We start from the raw sequence: 6,546 nt of genomic DNA, 5'->3' as shown, positions 1-6,546 counted from the left end.
CAAGTGAACGTATATTAAAGAAAACATAGTTTATATAAAAGAATTAATCCAAATTGGTATAACTCTCTACTTCACATTTAAAACATTATAATGCTCTATGTTGAGTTAATATCACCGAGTTTCAAATTAAAATAGTTTATTGGTTACGGCTTTCGAGTAATTAAATCAAGACGCCTAATAACTTAACTTTTCTAAGCCAACACTGTTTTCGGATATTTTTCGGTTAGTAGTAGTATTAAGTTAATTTAGTAATCAATAATTGGTATTTTATCTGAAACTAGAACGACGTGCGTGTTATTAGGTCATATTCTCAAGGCTTGTAAGAATGTATACATACATTATAACAGATATCCGAAAACGAGGAGTTTATCAATTCAGCTGTATGTATTTTATTAATTTAGTCTTGAAAGTATGTAAATATATAATGCAACTAGTGGTGCCCGCGGCTTCGCCCGCATTATAAAGAAATAATATGACATACATAAAACGGAAAATATGTACCTGCATTGGAATGACAGTGGTGCCATCTGTCGAAAATTGGTCTTAGCAACTCCCAAACCCTCGTGGGCTCTTGGACAACAACTTTGCTAAAGATCATCACTTGAAATGCATAGTTTCCGATTCTATAACTACTTACGAATTAAAAATTAATTAGAAAAACCTTTTCCCACGGACTAAATTGCGAATCTAAACCATTCTCAAGTCCCCTTGAACACACACAACAAATTTCATCAAAATCAGCCTAGTTGTTTAGGAGGAGTTCAGTGACATACACACGCACATAAGAAATATATATATAAAGATGACATATTTCAGTTGTTTTCGGAGCAGATAGTAAGTAGAAGAGTAGGAATACACGAAGACGAAATACGTTGTAGGCACAACAACATGTTGTCCCATATGTGTAGGCATTTCGTGTTTTAAAAAACAAAAGCATACGAAATTGGATGATGTGCTCGATGAGTTCAGTAATCGGGGACGTTACCACCTACAGATATGGTTTCTGGTGTTCTGTTTACTCATTACCAATTTTATACACTGTCTCAATTATACGTTTGCGGCACATATAGTGGAATACAGGTAAGCCTTATTTATATATAGACCAGTGCCGAAGCCTTTAAAAATGGTAAAAACTGAAAAAAAATTACAATAGAATGAAACCCATTGGAAAAGGAGGGGAATATGATCAAAATGAAAGGAAAAATAAATTACGGTCGATCCGAGTTCGGGAAGTGGGAGGGGGTGAGCTTTTAAGGGTAAAAAATGGTTTATCTTGATTTCCGGCTAATCTACACGTCCTATGCGAAAAAGTTCAATGGCAAAGTTGTAGGTAATAAAAAGATCTACAACTTCTGTATTTGCAATTTTTTCACATAACCTCAAAATTTGGGTGAAAAATTCAAAAAACCAAGTTTTTGGTTTTTTATTTATATCGTTTTCAAAAAAAAAAAATTTATACGAAATTTGGTGAAAACTTACCTTATTATGTCCCAAATACACTGTAATTTATTTGATTAAAAATATTTATTTTTTCGCCTTATTTTCACTTAATATCAAAAAAGCATCCTAATTTTCAATCGAAAATTCTGACGTCAAAATATCAGCTTTTTTCAAAAAGTTTGTTACATAACTATAGGAAATGTTCTCAGAAAATGCAAAAAATTGAAAAAAACCCAAATTCGAAAACATTTTTTATATCATTATGTACAATTTTGAGGTATTTATTAAAATTTACACTTTAATTACTCAAAAAACGTAAGATTTCATGTTTTATTGATAAATGAAAAAGTTGCAAATTAAAATATACTTCAATAATTAACAAACAAATAAGTTAATAAAGTTAATATTTAATAAGACATCTACAATATTTTGAAAAAGTTGTAGAATCTTATTTAAATAATATTTGTAGATGTCTATTTACTGCTGTTTTAAGATAATTTATATACCTGAGTGACCTTCGGTAAATTTTAGCCCATTGTAAGTTATTTCATAGAGAAGTGGGGACGGACCTAGGAGGGTCTGGGCCTTACTACATACTCGTACCTGCTATTTCGTAGCAGCTGTAAAAACCGTTAGCCAGTATTCGAGATACAGAGCAGTGTACAACATCGTTTTTAAAAATACACGTGCAGGCTCAGTTACTTAAGTGAATTGTGAGAAATTTACTTTATTCAAAAAATCGTTTGGAATCTACATAGCAAGGTAAATACAATCTGTATTTTAATCTATATTAATCAACTTTAAAATAAAAATAGTAATATTTTCTTTCATAAATAGTATGTTTAACATAACATAACCTAAAAAATTAAAATTGAATGATATTTTAGTACAAGAATAAAAAATAGTAATTTCGTTTATTTTATACAAACAAATTTAGTTATACTCATGATAAAAGGAATTCGAATTCCTTCATACAATTCGAAGGTGGTAGAACCCTTTGTGGTTCGACTCCGGCGGCACCACCGCCACACCTATTTCTACCTAATAACAGCAGTGTTAGGCGCTGCTGTATTCCGGTTTGAAGGGTGTGGTAAAGGAGACAGACTTTTCCGAGGCGTTCCAGCTTAGTCCTCAGGGGTAGCGGCGCATCTGTGGCCGACCTCAGGTAGAAATATCTAATCCTATCTGAGGTTGATTACAGATGTCCATGGGCGGCAGTAGCCACTTACCATCAAGTGAACTGCATGCTCGTCTTCTACTCCTATATTATAAAAAAAAAAAATAATAATAATAAAAAAAAAAAAACTTTGAAGGCATTATTAATTTAATTTTGTCTTTTCAGATTATCAGTATGGATGGATCTGTTTGTATAATCTGCAATAAGTCAGATGACAAGCAAGTGTATGAAATAAAAAAATCAGCTTTGAATCGTTATAGTGGAGTCTAGCAAGAAGAGAATCGACAATAAATACAATTGGGTTTTTTTCAATTTTTTGCATTTTCTGAGAACATTTCCTATAGTAACGTATATTTTTTTTACACCATCAGAAAGTAGATATTTCAACGAACAAAAAGCCCCCAAACTTTTTAAAAAAAGCTGATATTTCGACGTCAGAATTTTCGATTGAAAATTAGGGTGCTTTTTTGATATTAAGTGAAAATAAGGCGATAAAATAAATATTTTTAATCAAATACATTACAGTGTATTTGGGACATAATAAGGTAAGTTTTCACCAAATTTCGTATAAAATTTTTTTTTTGAAAAAGATAAATAAAAAACCAAAAACTTGGTTTTTTGAATTTTTCACCCAAATTTTGAGGTTATGTGAAAAAATTGCAAATACAAAAGTTGTAGATCTTTTTATTACCTACAACTTTGCCATTGAACTTTTTCGCATAGGACGTGTAGATTAGCCGGAAATCAAGATAAACCATTTTTACCCTTAAAAACTCACCCCCTCCCACTTCCCGAACTCGGATCGACCGTAATTTATTTTTCCTTTCATTTTGATCATATTTCCCTCCTTTTCCAATGGGTTTCATTCTATTGTAATTTTTTTTGGTTTCAAAAATTATCGACCCTGGTCTAATACTGCATATTGGTCTGCTTTATTTTATGTTATTTATTAAACTTAACAAAACTTGTATAATGGGTAAAAAAGTTTCACTGTGGTGGCGTCGTTTGATTAAAACTTATTCAGTTCAAGATCATCATTTCATATTGGTGTATGCATTTATTACATTTTTATTTAAATTAAGTTTGTTAAATGTGTTTTCTTTTCTATTGGGATTTTTTTCGATTAATAAGATTGATTGTGTTATATTAACAACTTAATATGTTTATCATGATCATAGATAAATATTTTAACCTAAAAAGTATAAAATACATTATAATAATTGACGATGAACAATTATTTACTGGCGAATAAACAAAGAGATGAGAGATTTTTTCGGCTCGCAAATAGTAGACAAAATTTAAAAAAATAAATGGCCAAGTGCGAGTCGAATTCGCGAGGATTCCGTACCACCAAATTTTTATTGTTTAGTATCATAGCAGCCATTGAAGTTAATACATTGTAAAAAAATGAACTGTCTTCCTATTACAGTTCCTATTATAGTTAGTACCCAAAATGCTGAAAGACACCGGTTGAAACAACAAATACTAAAAAGCTTTTAAGCTATTGCATAGCTTTTATCGCGGGGGATTGAAAGCTGTGACCGAATCAAGAAAATAAAACCTAACACCTTAATTCGTCAACTTGAATACAGATAGCAGTAATACATATTTTGTTATAATCCGTGCGGAAATATTAAAATTTGTTTTAGTATTTTTTATATTCCTATTATATTGTATTCAAAAAATATATTACCACATTATTCAAATAATATGTTTTACCAACATAAACTATGTTGAAATTCTGGATTAATAAAATATCGTAAAAGAGTGTTTGTAATTTTTAAACGTAGAATTACAACTGACAGATTAGACAGTAAAAAATCAAAACGCCATTATGATTTCTGGCGCCATTTTTGTTTGTTGTTTCGTGGTGTTGCTGACCAGTTTGCGTAGTCCTACCGAAGAGATATTGAAAAAAATGTTTTTTGTCTTTCTCCTGACTTCGATTTGACCCTGCTATATACATTGTGACCTTGGCTTCGTTTGGACTCCGATTACCTTCGTATATCTGTTAAATAAATAATTATAATTGCAAGTTGATAAAAAATGCCTGAGTGCCGCACGGTTTTTTTTATTTATTATTTATTGGCAAAGCGGTCATCAATCTATTACGATTCAAGAGATAGAGTTCTGTGGCAGATGGACAGATAGAGGTGGCTTAGTAAGAGGGTTCCGTTTTTATCCTTTTGGTGCGGTCCCCTAATAATCCCCGTATCACATTGTAGTAAAAGATAAGATATTAATAGATGCCCGATAGCTGAGACAAAGATAATGTTTTGGTTTACTTATAATGTTGTGGTGACGTTTGATAAAAAGTGTTTGTTTCAAGGGTATGGATTAAAAATCGCGTTTCCCATCGCATATATTATGTTTACAGTTAAAATAAAAATAATATTTCATAAAAATATAAAAAATGTGCAATTTTCTAAATTCACTTGCTTTACAAGATACTAGATCCCTTTGCCCGAAGGATGATTATATTGTATTGGTATGCAAATAGTTACGGGTTCAATCTCTGTCAGGAAGGAATCTATCCTGAATACTTGACTAAGTGCTCATTTTCAATATTCCGTAAAAGTACTTTATTACTAAGCCTCCGCTGTTTAACCGTTTGTCAAATTGTCACAGGGCTTTAATTCTTCTTAATACTCACTATAATATAAAGATAGTTGTTTTTTACGAAGTTAGGAATATCTAATCCTGTCTGGCGTTGATTACAGATGTCCATGGGCGGTAGTAGCAACTTACTATCATGTGGACTGCATGCTCGTCAGCAACTCCTATATGATATAAAAAAAGATTCATGCACACACATGCTGACGTCATTAAATAGACTGTTATTATTTTTTACACTTCTCTTAATCATGTAGTAAGATCATGTATGTTTGGGTGTTTGTATGGCTCTACGGTGCCACGTACGGTAACAATGTACGTGACATACGTATGAATGTCTGTAATTTTTCGTTCCGTCTTGTGCTTCCGTTGAACAGTTCCGCGATGCGTATAAGTGTATGTATAAGTGGGTTCCATTAAGATTGTAGACAAAAATGTTGGCTTGTATATGTTTCTCGCTTGTATATTATAGAGAATGAGTGAGTGGCGAACAGAAACGCTGCCTTTTGGCATACGATTATTATTGAGTCAATATATGCGACCTCTTATTCCAATTTTTAAATATATGTAACGAAATGTGTTATCTTAAAAATCGTTCCAGTATATAAATGTATAATCGAATCTTATCGGATTTTCTCATTATATGTATGTTTATATTTCATTAATTTCCCATTTTAATAATAATATTTTTAGTACATTAATTAAATAACAAAATAATTACAGATGCAACAGTTGTATTACATTAAACTGCGAAGAATCAGGCAACAATATCATGATCAATGTCACTGCGAATTCATTTCCGGTTTAAGAACGGTAAGGAAGCAGGCACACTTTAAACATTTACAATTAATCTGTAGTGGACTGTACGCCACTTTTGTATATAAAATGTTATTTTAGGCAAACTTTGTTTAAAATAAAAATGTAGGAAAATGTAAATTAATATTAGCAATCCTCATTGGATCAGTTTGGCAGAGTACGCTCTAGGTACTTCCCCGTAGTGGGGAGAGATACGTGCTCAGCAGCTTTGTTGAAAAAGAGTTTCAAGTAAATAAGATTTAGATTATCTTTATAACTTTGTCATGATCTCAGATGTTTTAATTATCTTTTTATTACACTTTTGGCTCTCTCCACAACGGCGAATGACCTAGAGCCGCGTTTCCCAACCTGTGGTCCGCGGACCACATGTATATGTATATGTATGGGGGTTCGCGGTGCCATCCCTGGACCATACATAAATCGCTCATTTAATGCAAAAGGGCCGCAAAACGAAAAATCAGCAAACCAGTTTTATTAGAAAAATGTGATCTAAGCACATG

General features: G+C 31.9%; 1 long non-coding RNA gene across 1 annotated transcript; it reads left to right on the top strand.

Moving 5' to 3' along the window:
- Positions 1-1,689: 1,689 nt before the first annotated feature.
- Positions 1,690-2,923, top strand: LOC140751731 (uncharacterized). The gene is made up of 2 exons (XR_012103378.1): positions 1,690-2,202; positions 2,783-2,923. It is a non-coding gene; the product is annotated as an uncharacterized LOC140751731 (long non-coding RNA).
- Positions 2,924-6,546: the final 3,623 nt, after the last annotated feature.

Source organism: Epargyreus clarus, unplaced genomic scaffold, assembly GCF_041222505.1.
Source record: "Epargyreus clarus isolate Ecla_fem2 unplaced genomic scaffold, WU_Ecla_fem_2.2 ptg000023l, whole genome shotgun sequence".
NCBI classification, from domain to species: domain Eukaryota; kingdom Metazoa; phylum Arthropoda; class Insecta; order Lepidoptera; family Hesperiidae; genus Epargyreus; species Epargyreus clarus.
Note: the sequence above shows the minus strand (reverse complement) of the source record. Positions and strands in the feature narration are given on the sequence as shown.